This window comes from Pelobates fuscus, chromosome 11 (genome assembly GCF_036172605.1).
Source record: "Pelobates fuscus isolate aPelFus1 chromosome 11, aPelFus1.pri, whole genome shotgun sequence".
Classification (NCBI taxonomy): domain Eukaryota; kingdom Metazoa; phylum Chordata; class Amphibia; order Anura; family Pelobatidae; genus Pelobates; species Pelobates fuscus.
The window spans coordinates 36,464,842-36,479,339 of NC_086327.1; the positions used below are offsets into that span (position 1 = coordinate 36,464,842).

Below are 14,498 nucleotides of genomic sequence, written 5' to 3' on the forward strand. Positions count from 1 at the left end.
TATATCAAAAGGTAGTAAAGGGAGCACACTAGGTCTTGAAAATTGTGCAAAAAGTATTTATTGCATTCAAAAGGAATACAACGCTGTGGTACAGCAAATCAACGTTTCGACCCTGCTGGGTCTTTATCAAGATCTTGATAAAGACCCAGCAGGGTCGAAACGTTGATTTGCTGTACCACAGCGTTGTATTCCTTTTGAATGCAATAAATACTTTTTGCACAATTTTCAAGACCTAGTGTGCTCCCTTTACTACCTTTTGATATATATATATATATATATATATATATATTAATCTATTAGCTGCAGTACCATATGCCTGTCACTGCCAGGAACACAGATCTGATAGAGAAATGACATTCTTCTTACATATAGCACTGGTACAGAGACACAGAATCTCACATACCACTTAGTGCTGGTTCTCCAGAACTATAAAGTTGTGAATATAGTTAGTGGTTCTACTTGTGCTACATTCCTCAGCGAACTATACAAGTTAATGCAGCACCCATGCAAACCTTCCCCCACACATCTGGAGGACAGCTGACACATCACAAATACAACTTCTATTGTATACATGTTATGGGATTTCCAGAGCCTGCAGCACCAGTTGTGTGATCTAGTAAAGATTAAAGGTTACCATATAATAAAAAAAAAAAAAAAAAAAAGGCATATGGAAGAGAAAAATTAGAATGCTTTATACTCAAAGTAAGTTAAAGAAAAAAAAAATGAATAAAGTATAATGAAATAAGAGCAGAAATATAAAAGATTAAGATCTGAGTAAAAAGGGTCATTCTGTGTTTTCCATTACCTGCTGTGGAAAGTGCCAAAGATTTCCAAGTACAGACACTGCTTGTCAAAGACACTGATCTCAATGTCCACACCAGCTTACTGATATGGTTATAAACATGAGTGGGAAGAGTCTACAGAATGGCCCCTCCCCATTGTATAAGGGCAGAATCCACTCTGACAATCACATGATTCGTATCTCATTGACATACTGTTGACATATGTTTGAGTGATGCTGCCCAAGTAAACTACATGGTACAAGGTGATAGTGCTTAATAGAAATTACACAATTGCAGAAAACCAAAACACTCTTAAAAACACCAACAAGGATGCTACAAAACCAGCTATCACACTGTTTAATAATATTTAGCAGCATGCCTTGCTGTCAGTCACCAGCACTTTGTCACACGTCTTAGTACCCAGTCCCAATCACCAGCACCTTGTCACACATCTTAGTACCCAGCCCCAATCACCAGCACCGTGTCACACATCCTAGTACACGGCCCCCCAATCACCAGCACCTCGTCACACATCCTAGTAAACGGCCCCAATCACCAGCACCTCGTTACAAATCCAAGTACACGGTCCCAATCACCAGCACCTTGTTACAAATCCAAGTAGCCAGTCCCAATCACCAGCACCTTGTCACACATGCAAGTGCACAGCCCCAAACCCCTGCACATTGTCCACATGTTAGTACCCAGCCCCAATCAACTGCACCATTTCATTAACCATCCCCACTAGCAAGCAGAATGACCCCATTTACCAGCCACCTGTCGCAAGTTTCAAAAAAACCTCCTTTGTCACAGTAACCCTTTACAAATCAAATTGCACTGATGCTGTCACGGTACCCTTATGCACTGCTGAGAACATCCTCAACGGCAGCACTCTGCCACACATCTCAGTATCCCTTAAAAGTCAGAGGCACAACACCATGCACCCCACTGAATCTCCCCATCATCAGCAAGTGGTTGTGCATAAATGCCAATGTGTTTTTGGATGAACCCCAGCTTCCCATTTGTATCAATTTAAAAGCATAACAGAGTAAAGAAAAAAAAAAAAAAAAGAGAAAAGAAAGGATGAGGAAAATACACAATATGCCTCTGTGTCCAAATTTAGGCTCAGTGGTCCTGTCTTGCACCGCAGAGTCACATGAAAGAATTAATAGACCCCCTCCCCTTCAAGTGCTCTGTGCTCACACTGCCCTCTGCACAGCAAAGAAAGTCACATGCAGAAAACAAACTAAATCTGGAGTGCATTCCATCTTATGCCAAAAAACAGATTCTGCAGAGCATCACACCACAGTTAAAAGCAAAGCAGATTCACACAACACCATATCTCCAAACAATTCAGCAAACAAACATCACAGAACCTTCCCATGAAAGACAATCACACAACATTGCATACACTTTGCCAGCCTTCTCAAAGAAATACATATAAATAACCTCTTCCATGAAAACAGTAAATAACTTACCGTACCTCTTTGAGCGATAGACTATTCTAGTAGTGGGAGTCTGCAGATAATTATTTTTCTATCAATTATTAAACCTACAGAAGCCAATTAGCACCACAATTTATGCTGACTAGTCACTTTACATTCTAATTTGTATTATGCCTGCAAGATTTACATCTTAAGCTAATTTTTAAATTTACCTTTTTAGGCAAGTTAAAGGGAATGGTGCAAGCCCTTTCTCAGACAAACTATTTTTTACCATTTTAATTTGGCACTTCTCTATGGCCCTATGAACAATTAAAGGGGTACTCCAACCTAGATGCCTACGTATGCTTTAAGAAGTGGCCATGATGGGAGACACTTTTCTGCCTGGCACATGTCATTTAGGCAGCCCAGAACTCCGTCTTAGGCCATCTAAATGATAGTTCTGTGCAAAAAATGACATGTCAGCGCACTGGGACAGACGCAATGAGCTTCTACACTACCAAGTAGCACACCTGCAAGAAGACGCACAAATCTCCCTTCCCTGCATTTACAACTCTTATTTTAGAAAATGATTAATCCTCCCTTCCCTCTCTCCTTTGTTCAACACCCCATTTTGCAGCGCATGCTCAGTATTGTTGGAAAAAATGTGAGTAAAAACACCATTCCCGTACTGTTGGTGGGGGGCTGGTGACCTAAACATACACATTTACTCACACACAATCAGACTGACAGGCAGGCACACACATTCTCTCACATACTAACAAAGTATTATTGTGATCCACTGAGCTTCTACCTCCCTGTCCAGTTGCCTTCCCTTTTCTACCCTCACCGAGAGCCACAGTATCCAGACGCCATTAGCGGGACCAACCTGAAGCAGACCTGGAATTCCGGCACGGCTACTCACTTCATGATTTCCCAGTCACCTCGGACCACCATTTTCCCCAACTTTCCCAGCTACTCATAACAGTACTTTTTGGAGGAAAGATTATGTCCATGGAAGTGAAATCACCAGGGAGCACTCGGGTACCGAAGTAGCACGGCAGACAGACGAATACCAGGATGCCCGCCGCCATCAAAGACCACCACCCAGACTGTTCTCTCGACAGGTCCTACCCTACAACTGGGCCATCGATTCAGCAGCGAAGTTATGTCAAACCCAGTACCTCTCCACTTCCAAACCCGCAACAGAATCCAGTGCCACTAGGTTGGGCATGTCAAGTGGAAATGTACCCAGAACAGAAACGCTCACAAACGGAGACTCCAGAGGAGTTATGCCCCCACCCGTAGAAATCCTTTCCTGGGATGTCCCTGCTGAGTTTGAGAGGCAGGTAGCTACTGACCCCACACTCCAAACATATAGAGACTGGGTCAACTCCATTCAGGCTGGGTTTGAGGGAGAGGGAAACTCCTGGGATAAAAGGTTTCCTTCTGGAACCAGCAGAAAGTCTGAAAGGGTAGTGGCAGGGTCAGTACTGATCCGCACTAGACAACTTTTAGTACCCCAGAAGTATGGGTAGGAGCTGCTCCGTATAACCCACAATATCCCACTATCAAGACACACCGGAGTCAGCAGAACCAAATACCAGTTGACTCAAAACTTTTCATGGCCAGGGACATTCGACAGTATTACCAAACGTGCAAGACCTGCCAGAGAGTAGGAAAGAGGGGAGAGTCCAAGCAAATTTGTCAAGCCCTGGGTTAAAAGGATTCTCCAGTGCCAGGAAAACATTAGTTTTCCTGACACTGCAGGAACCTGTAGTGTCCCTCTCCCTCCCAAGTTGCTGAAGGGGTTAAAATCCCTTCAGTGACTTACCGGAGTCCAGAGGCTCGCCTACTCTCCTGACGTCGGCGGGGAAGACATAATGCGCATGTGCAGCAATGGCTGCGCACGCGCATTACACCTCCCCATAGGAAAGCATTATTCAATGCTTTCCTATGGGGATTTTGGCGACGCTGGAGGTCCTCCCATAGCGTGCGGATATCCAGCGTTGCTTAAAACACTTTGTGTTCTAAGAACACGGAACTCCCTCTAGTGGCTCTCTCATAGACAGCCACTAGAAAAGGACTTAACCCTGCAAGGTAAATATTGCAGTTCATGAAAACTGCAATAATTACACTTTCAGGGTTAGGGGTAGTTGGAGTTGGCACCCAGACCACTCTAATGGGCAGAAGTGGCCTGGGTCCCTTAAGGTTTGATGGTCTTTAGTAGGTATCCACCGATTATCGAATTTTCAGCAATATCGGTACCAGCCTATAAAGATACGATACTGCAGACAGGGCAATGGGGGCGGAGCTTAGCATGCGGCAGGGCTAAATGTGGTCCGAACTGATAAGTGTGCTCCCCATCTATCTCCCCCAGTGCCCCTGCTGGCCTATCCAACACACACACACACACACCAAATACTCTCACTGTATCCACTACACACACATATATTCTTGAAAACATAAAAAAAATCTGACTGGCATGTACATTTACCTAAAAAAAAAAAAATTAATAAACATGTTCAGTTAACAGTAGATTGGAGTAGAACATGTTCAGTTAACAGTAGATTGGAGTAGAAAGTTTATTTTTTTCAAAACGGTAAATGTACAGAATATAGGTAAGTTATCGGCCTGAACGTTAAACAGATTATCAGCTCTTAAAAAAAAAATCAATATTGGTTGATTCTTAGTCTTTAGGCTTAGAGGGCACTTGGCTCCAAGATAGTGTGGACGAACATCTACTGCACTCAGCTAGGCTTCAAAGACCATTATACATGAAGCCCTTTGGCCACCCTTCCTATTCTGTAGAAGAGTGATATACTCAAATTCCCCTTCATTCCTTGGAACACAGATACCACAGCCCCAGGGATCTTGATACTTGTAAACAAGTTTCTATATAGGGACTTCAGGTCAAGAGTGGCACTATCTGCATGGGATCAACACAAAACAATACTGCTTAAAGCTTCTTGAACAAGAACACTATGACTAATCACACCATATGGTTAAGCTAGTAAGAAGTACACAGGAACAAGGGGTCAAATGTCATTATTTTATGTCCCACTGGGACAGTTTAAAAAATATGAAGCCAATAGCCCAGATAGATAGAGATTAAGTTATTGTAGAATTCATTTGACACAAATAATTAAAGAAAAAAAAGGAGATGGTGATTGCCAAACAAGAGCAAAGGCAATTATAAAGGGAACACCCCAACATTAAAAAAAAAATTCTAAATAAAAAATAAATACAAATAACGATTACCTGTAATCAAGCACAAACACAGACTTCTCGCAGGGGTGACTTAATTATTAGGACTGATTATTTCTGGCTAATCCAATGCATTGATGGCATAGAGCACATGCAGAGAAGCACTGTAACCAAGATTGGCTGCATAGATGCTGTGCATAAGGATGACAAAAGTGAAAATTGAAAGTCTTCTGGACAAAGTAAAAGAAAGAATATGAGAACATTGAGAAAGTGCAAAAGCTCAGAAAACTCAATTGCTTTCATGTGCATGTCATACTGATCTCGCTTAAATGGCAATTTCAGATCCGAAATGCTGTCAAGTTCCCTCCCAACTAGACACAGCAACCCCCTCTGTGGGCCTCACCAACGAGGTGTAGCTATTACCCTCTAGTCACAGTGGGCACAGGCTCTACTTCATTATTACCCTTTTGACTTCAGAATAACCTAAAAGTATATGTACTGAAGCAAAAACAGAGACATGAGAACTTCTTAAAGAAAGTGTCTCTTGCGGGTGTCAACCTGATAGAAACAAGAGTTGCCTTCTTAGATACATGTAAACATTGCAGTTTCTCAGAAATACAATGTACAAAATAAATGTATAAATATGCACAGCATTTAAACACCAAAACCACTTAATTAAAAGGAAAATATAGACTCCAAAACAATTGCAGCTTATTGTAGTTATTGTCCCTGCAGGCTTTTGAAATGTAAACACTGCCTCTTTAGAGAAAAGGCAGTGTTTACATTACTCCCTAGGGCAGGGTGCCCAAAGGTAGATCCCCAGATGTTGCAGAACTACAACTTCCATAATGCTTAGCATGCCTTTAGAATGACAAAGCATCATGGAAGCTGTAGTTTTCAAACATCTGGTGATCTACCTTTTGGGCATCTCTGCCCTATGGACACCTTCAGTGGTAGTCACTCAGATTGCCACTAGGGATGCTTCCTGGGTTGTACAGCACGGACATTCAGTGTCTACAAATTCCACATGGAGGAGCAGCCTTTCCCCGTAGTCAATGCATCTCTATGAGGAGATACTGATTGGCACAGTGTATCGCCGTGCATGCATTGGAAAAAGTATGGGATCGGATGAGATTATCAAGACTGCCAAGGGGTTAGAGCCACCCGTGCTAGAGAAAAACAGAGTATAGTTACCTCTTCGCAAGGGCGGGTCGGGGGACTAAATTATAATTTAGACCTACAGTATCAGGAATATGAAGTTGTATTTCTGACACTATAGTGGTCCTTTAATGAAGCAGTATTGGTGTATAGATTATGCCCCCGCAATCTCACAGCTCAATTATCTGCCACTTTAGGAGTTAAATCACTTTGCTTATGCATTCTTATTCACTCCTCCCTGCACGAGACTCACACAGCCTACCTGAACACTACCTGTAAAAAAAAAAAAACAAACAACATATACACTTAAATTATTGCAAATTCTGTTTAATTTGGAAATTTCTTATCTCCCACACTATTGATAGCCTTCTAAACCCTGCAGAAGCAACCTATGTGTGCGCATAAAGTTCAATTGACAGAGCAGGAGATGAAAACTTCTAAAGCAAGTTAACATCTGATTGAGATTGTGTGGCAGTATACCCTCTCAAGGATGGGTTACTACCACTTGTGGCCGCCCCTTCCTAGTTGTGCCCAGCCCTAGAGAGTGATTAAAGCTGCGAGTCAGTGATTATAGTATCACCCAAACACTAGTCAAGACTTAGTGAAGGGTGAAAAAGAACTGTTTATTGCAGGGAAGATACACAGTATTTATGCACAGAGCCCTTGCAGAGCAATACAAAATATAAGCCCACCCTGGCGTCACTGTGTCTGGGAGATAATGGTTTCTCCCAGATACAGGAAGTCAAACACACAAAAAAAACAGCAAAATACACACTATACAGTAACGCACCCCGACATGCCATACATACTCAAATAGCTCCTAGTCTCAGCTAGGATCCCTGCAAATAGCGGAGCTATCAGAAGTACAGAGCCCGAGAAATCGTTGTACAAAGTCTGAGCATGAGGCTCTGTACATACTCTAAAATAGCTCCACAGAATCACTTTGATTCGGACGGTGATTCAAATTTCCCGCCTAAACCATGCAGCGGCCAGTCAGGAAAAAGGCGCAAACCACTTTACACCAATCAGCGCTCAGGTAGGGGAGTTTTTTTCCCAGCGGGGCCCTGCGGCTCTGAAGCAGAGTCATAGTTCTATGGGCTCGTGTCTCTGTCCGCGTGGGTAGCACCAGAGAGAGCGCTCTTTGGCGGTTAGTCCGTCACAGATTGAAAATGAAGCAATTTTGTTTTATGTAGGTTGTGTCAGTCACAGCAAAGGGAGGTGTGGCTAGGGCTACAGAAACAATAGTGATTTAACTCCTAAATGGCAGATAATTGAATAGCATGCCTGCAGGGGCATGATCTATAGACAAAAAAAGTCTGATGCCTATAGTGTCTCTTTAAGATGAAGTGGGTTTGTTTACTTAACACTGTGGAACACGGGTGACCTTAGCTTCAGGGCTGTGCCAGAACAAACATGTCCAAGTCTGTCAAGTGACGCAGTTTACCAGAAATACATTGTAGCGAAAGTGAGCTCACCACTGGTTTTTGGAGTGGCCTGTTCGTCAGCCTCCTACCGGTGACTAACCCCCAGTTCACCACAGTGCCATAAAGATATGGTTTCTGCCTCTTGGACTTGTACTGGAACAGATTCAAACTTTCAAAGTGGCACTTCGACTACAGTCAAAGTGGCCGCCAATAGACATTCGAACACGTGGCAGCGGCCATCTTATTTGGTCGAACGTGTTCAGCAGTGTTTTGTCGTCGAGTTCATGAAACTCAAATTGGACACGCAACGGCACGAACACCGCTTCCAGGGAACTTTGACTATTCGAACGGGAGTCAAACGGTGTACGTTGAGACGAAGCCCACGAATAAGGGGGACACATTGACTATGCACATTCCCCATTCCGTTCAGTAATTCAAGCGGTACTTTGACGGTTTGAAAAAGACCGGCCGTGCAGCCTAATTACTGTTCAGATTGGTTTATTTCCTTTGTATCCCTGTGCCCAACAAGGTCAACCTGGGTGTCACCCTTGTTGGGAAACTTGCATAAAAGGCCATTAAAACTGAGTTCCTGTTTTACCCTCAACATAGAGTCTCATCTCATGTGTGGGGAGAAAAGGCTGTATCTACCCTGAGGATTGCTACATCACTTTACTCCCCTGGGATTATAATCACTAGCTCTTTTAAGAGCTGTTCCTGCTACGCTCTCTGGAGTAGGAGAGGTTCATCCACTGGAAGCGGGATCCTGGTCTTGGGTCCAGGGTGGGTGGAGGACGGCAAATTCTCAGCCAAGCTGTAACGCTGGATGTGGGGACTGCAGTGCGGATGGTGTCTGGTGGAGTGCTTGGAGTCCTCGGTGAGCACTAGGAGCATCCGTCGGCAGAGGTACCCAACCGGGGTACAGGAAGCTCCGTTACATACATCATGCACAATCGCAGCAGAAGTGACAAACATTGGCCGGAAATTACTTTGAAACTTAAAACAGAGTGCTGGGTTGCCAGAAACAGGTCACATATGATTGTAATTAAGACTCTGCATAAAATTGGAGACTGAAAAAACAACAACAATACATCAGCACTGGAAGAAGGCTATTGGCTGAAACGCCTCTGTCTTTTTATACAATATTGTTTTGTTTCTCTGTCATGGGTTATTTGCTGGCAGTGAGTGGTATTTTAGCTGGAACATTTATTCCCACTACCATTCTTTTATAGTACCCAGTAATTTCATTTGTTTTTATAACTTTTGTTTGTCTGCATTCTGTATCAAAAAAATATTTCTGTGGAATCATCTGATGCCCTGTACCCTATTTCTGGAAGTGGATCCCGTCCTGTTATATAATGTTTACAGATCACACTGTTTTCTTGTTAACTGTATGTTTTTAACAATATCCTGTCACCTGTATAATTCAACATACATTTTTAGAACTTTTGTCACTTCCGAATTTTTTTTTATTTTTTTCAACTCAGGGCTTGACAAATTTGCTTTGAATCTTATAGCCAGCTAAAATAAAGGAGACAGTTTTTCCCCCCCCCAACACCTCTAGTGGCCGTTGTGGTTGATCACCGTAGTATTGCCGCTGTGGATTCCCTTCCCCGTGGTACTATAGCTTCTTCCAGAGTAAGTAGTGATTATAGTTGGTATAGCTTTACCCCATACATTAGTCGAGACTTAATGCTGGGAGTAGATATGGTTTTCATAGGCTCAACACGGTCATTTATACAAAGACCCCCAGCATGGGGGTCCCTATTCACAGTACAATGATCCTGGTGCCTCTGGGTCTGGGAGATAATTTAGCAAGAAGCAACTAAATTATCTCCTGGATACAGAGAGCACAACACAAAAACACCCCTAAAAACATACAGAATTCCCACACATTATGAAAATCCATGAAAAAACGACACCGGGGCAAAGTGTTTACGGCCCCACACGTGGTCCATTCCCAAAAAGAGTTCCAGCGTGATTAGTACTTTGGGCGGTCAAATGCAGTGTGCTCCTGTGGACTAATAAAGGGGTGCTTCTACTGGCTCTCAGGTAGCGATTGTTCCACACAGTCTGAGGCACCTTTCCTCCAAAAAGCGTTCTTGTAACAATATGGAAGTAGGGAAAAATTCTTACACAATTTATGAAAACAGGCAAAACACATAAAGGCAAAGGGCCTCTATTCTATTCCAATGTTGGGAGGCATGCAGGCCCACCCATTCTTGACATCACTAATGACACAAGTAGCACCACTGGCAGGTGTCCTGCTTCAATATCTACCAAAAGTTGTGAGTTATGCTATAGTTAGGGTTGGAGAATAATCCCCCACATTTCCCAGCTATTTCAAAATTCAGATTTAATTTTGCTACATCCAGTTTGCTGAATAACCCTGAAAGGTACTTATTCACATTTTTGAATAAAATAAAACAAATAAAAAAAAAAAAGACACTTTAGTGAATAACTTGACTAAATCTATTTTTCTAACCTCGATTTTATGGCTTAAACTTTCAGCTGTCATTTTTCGTTTTTATTTACCAGATTGGTAATTGTGGAGTCTGGGTGAGGAATTGTAAAACGCTGTCTCTATAGCACTAGTTAGCAAATTGGCCAAAGACACCAAACAACATTTTTCACTGTATGAAAAATTGCCAATCACATAATGTCTGCCGCCTTCCTTTCCATCCAGCCAGGACTCTCCAACTATGGATCCAGCCAAGGCTTTGATCCAATCCCCCAGCGAGCACGGGCTAATGGGCGTGGCTATCCTCAACAATAAAACTCACTGACCAACTCATGGTTGTATAATGCGGTTTCTCGCGCGCTTTAGATCGCCGGCCTGAGGAGGGGTCTCACGTCCTTTGGCAGCTGAAGCTTCGTGATCTCATGTCACCGACTGCCGCAGAACTAGAGACCCTGTAACTGGAACTGGCTAGACGAAAAGGAGCATTAACGGCAGAGGGACAGCTGCTCATGGTATAAACCTGCCTCTCATTCCTACCCAGTGTATTGTGATCTCTCACACTTCGGGTACTTGGAACTTGTGCCCTCTCATACTGCTGGCTACTAACCGGGCATTGTGCCCTCTCATAAGGGGTAAAGAGGGGGAGTAATTTTCGGCAGATTTGACCCCTTTTTCGGCCAAAATGGGATAGGTCAATTTTCAGCCGGAATTTCGGTGCATCCCTAGAATACACATTTAATGACATTGTAACGGAGAGACTGGACCCAGAGTGGTATTACTGCAGTAGTCATTCCCAGAGCCCGCAGGGCAATAGTGAATTATAGCTCCCATATACCTAAACATCAGTCTAGACTTGATGAAGGGTACAACAACTGGCTTTACTAGGGCAGGGCTTCCAAAAGTTTTATGGGCCGAGACCCACTTTTCAAAACGGTAGTTTTTCAAGACCCACTTGCTTTTAATGCATATTTTAAAGAGTGAACACCATGGCAATCCGCTTTAGATGCATATACTTGGCATACCATAGCAATCAGATTTAGATGCATAAAATTGGTACATCATAGCAATCAGTTTTAGATGTATAAACTTGGCACATCATGGCAACTTTAGGTGCATACAATTGGCAAACCATGGCAATCACTTTTAGATGCATAAACTTGGCACACCATGGCAATCACTTTTAGATGCATAAACTTGGCACACCATGGCAATCAGCTTCAGAGGCATATAACTGGCAAACCATGGCAAACAGTCAGATGCATAAAATTGGCACACCATGGCAATCAGTTTATAAGCATAAAATTGGCACACCATGGCAATCAGTTTAAAAGTATAAAATTGGCACACCATGGCAATCAGCTTTAGATGCATAAAATTGGCATAACATAGCAGTTTTAGAGGCATAATTCTAGGATATCATGGCAGTTTTAGAGGCAGAAAATTTGCACATCATTGCAATCAGTTTTAGAGACATACAACTGCTTACTCACAGACTCAGAATCAGAAGTGCTTTTCTCCTGCTTTTTCATCCAGGCACCACATGTTGATAATCCCAGTGGTGTAACTAATGTTAAGACGGCCCTGGTGCAAGTATGTTTTCTGGGCCCCCCTTTAGTGCAAGTGTGGCCAAAAGGTAGATCTCCATCTGTCGGAGAACTTCAACAATACTATGCCTGATGGGGATCTACCATTTGCGCATTATTGCAGGGTTATATTTGTGAGCAGTGTTTGAATATAAGCATGTTTTTGTATTAAGTACATGTGTGCATGTATGGGTATATTTGTATGCACTGTTGCCATTGGAATGTAGTGGTGTACTTGTTTGTAATGTCTGGTGTTTGTATGTAGTGTAGTACTTTAACCGCAGGTGTGCTTTTTGTGTGTAGTGTTGGTGTTTGAATGAAGGGGTGTTTGTAGATAATTTTAGTGTTTTAATGCAGGGGTGTGTTTGTATGTAATGTTTGCGTTTGATTGCAGTGTGTGTATATTGTGTTTATAAAATATACATATACACTGTGCGTTTGAATGTAAGCATGTTTTTGTATGGAGTATGTGTGCAGTGTATACACATACAGAGACACAGACACAGCGATACACACAAACACACAATGACACCTGGTTTCCCACACATAGATACACAGACATTTGTGTACACATATACACAATACACACAGAGACACAAATACACACACACACACACACACTGACACAAAAGGACACAGACACATACACAGACAGGAGGTGAGGGTGACAGTGTGGGAGGGAGTGTGTGTGCTGGGCAGGGGGAGAAAAGGCTACAGAGTTGGGGGCAGGGGGAGAAAAGGCTACAGAGTTGGGGAGCAGGGGGAGAAAAGGCTACAGAGTTGGGGAGCAGGGGGAGAAAAGGCTACAGAGTTGGGGAGCAGGGGGAGAAAAGGCTACAGAGTTGGGGAGCAGGGGGAGAAAAGGCTACAGAGTTGGGGAGCAGGGGGAGAAAAGGCTACAGAGTTGGGGAGCAGGGGGAGAAAAGGCTACAGAGTTGGGGAGCAGGGGGAGAAAAGGCTACAGAGTTGGGGAGCAGGGGGAGAAAAGGCTACAGAGTTGGGGAGCAGGGGGAGAAAAGGCTACAGAGTTGGGGAGCAGGGGGAGAAAAGGCTACAGAGTTGGGGAGCAGGGGGAGAAAAGGCTACAGAGTTGGGGAGCAGGGGGAGAAAAGGCTACAGAGTTGGGGAGCAGGGGGAGAAAAGGCTACAGAGTTGGGGAGCAGGGGGAGAAAAGGCTACAGAGTTGGGGAGCAGGGGGAGAAAAGGCTACAGAGTTGGGGAGCAGGGGGAGAAAAGGCTACAGAGTTGGGGAGCAGGGGGAGAAAAGGCTACAGAGTTGGGGAGCAGGGGGAGAAAAGGCTACAGAGTTGGGGAGCAGGGGGAGAAAAGGCTACAGAGTTGGGGAGCAGGGGGAGAAAAGGCTACAGAGTGGGGAGCAGGGGGAGAAAAGGCTACAGAGTGGGGAGCAGGGGGAGAAAAGGCTACAGAGTGGGGAGCAGGGGGAGAAAAGGCTACAGAGTGGGGAGCAGGGGGAGAAAAGGCTACAGAGTGGGGAGCAGGGGGAGAAAAGGCTACAGAGTGGGGAGCAGGGGGAGAAAAGGCTACAGAGTGGGGAGCAGGGGGAGAAAAGGCTACAGAGTGGGGAGCAGGGGGAGAAAAGGCTACAGAGTGGGGAGCAGGGGGAGAAAAGGCTACAGAGTGCGGGCAGGGGGAGAAAAGGCTACAGAGTGCGGGCAGGGGGAGAAAAGGCTACAGAGTGCGGGCAGGGGGTTACAGTGTGGGAGGGGAAGGGAGTGAAGGGGTTACAGTTTGGAGAAGGGGAACAGGGAGTGAAGGGGTTACAGAGGGGGGTTAGGGAGAAAATGGGTTACAGTGGGGGGGCAGAGAGAGAGAAGGGGTTACATTGGGGAGAGGGGGGCAGGGTGTGGGGGCATTGTCCTACCTTTAATAAATTCCCTGGTGGTCCGGTGGGTTAACGCTCCGGTCTGCAGCTCTGCCTGGTGCAGAGCTACAGACCATGTAATAAAAGTCTTGCGAGCTCCCAGAGTGTTGCAATACCTGGCGGAGCTGCAGACCGGTCTGGGCAGACTGATTGGAGGGAGCCCGGCGGCATACAGGGCAAGCCGGCGGGCACCCTCCTGGTGTCAGGCCCGCGGTCACGGACAGAGAGCCAGACTAACCAGTCTGCCTTTCTGAGTCCTCGGAGGCCCTGGATGTGTGGGTCAGCGCGGCCCACACTTTGGCAACCGCTGAACTAGGGAAAAGCACACAAATGTAAAACCAAATTTGTTTCCCTGACACTATATAGTCCTTAGGTCCCCCCACGACACCTTTATAGCCCCCTCCCGCAGGGCTGAATGGGGTTAAAACCCCCTCAGCCACTTACCTTTATCCAGCACTGGGCTCTCACGGCGCTGGTGACCTCTACTTCCCCTCCGACGTCAGCTCCCACCAAGTGGAGCCGAATACGCATGCGTGGCCAGAGCCGCACATGCATTAAAACGCCCATAGGAAAGAATTTCTTAATG

At 44.6% G+C, this 14,498-nt stretch overlaps 1 protein-coding gene across 2 annotated transcripts in view; it reads right to left on the reverse strand.

Annotated features, from left to right (window-relative positions):
* LIPE (lipase E, hormone sensitive type) overlaps window positions 1-14,498 on the reverse strand; it is a 46,776-nt gene that overhangs the window by 14,862 nt on the left and 17,416 nt on the right. Inside the window, exon 1 of one of the 2 annotated variants that reach the window (XM_063435901.1) lies at window positions 806-882. The exons of the other annotated variant lie outside the window; for it this stretch is intronic. The gene's annotated coding sequence lies outside the window, so the exon portion shown is untranslated. Of the gene's footprint in view, window positions 1-805; window positions 883-14,498 lie in introns of those variants that run through there. 2 annotated transcript variants of the gene reach the window in all.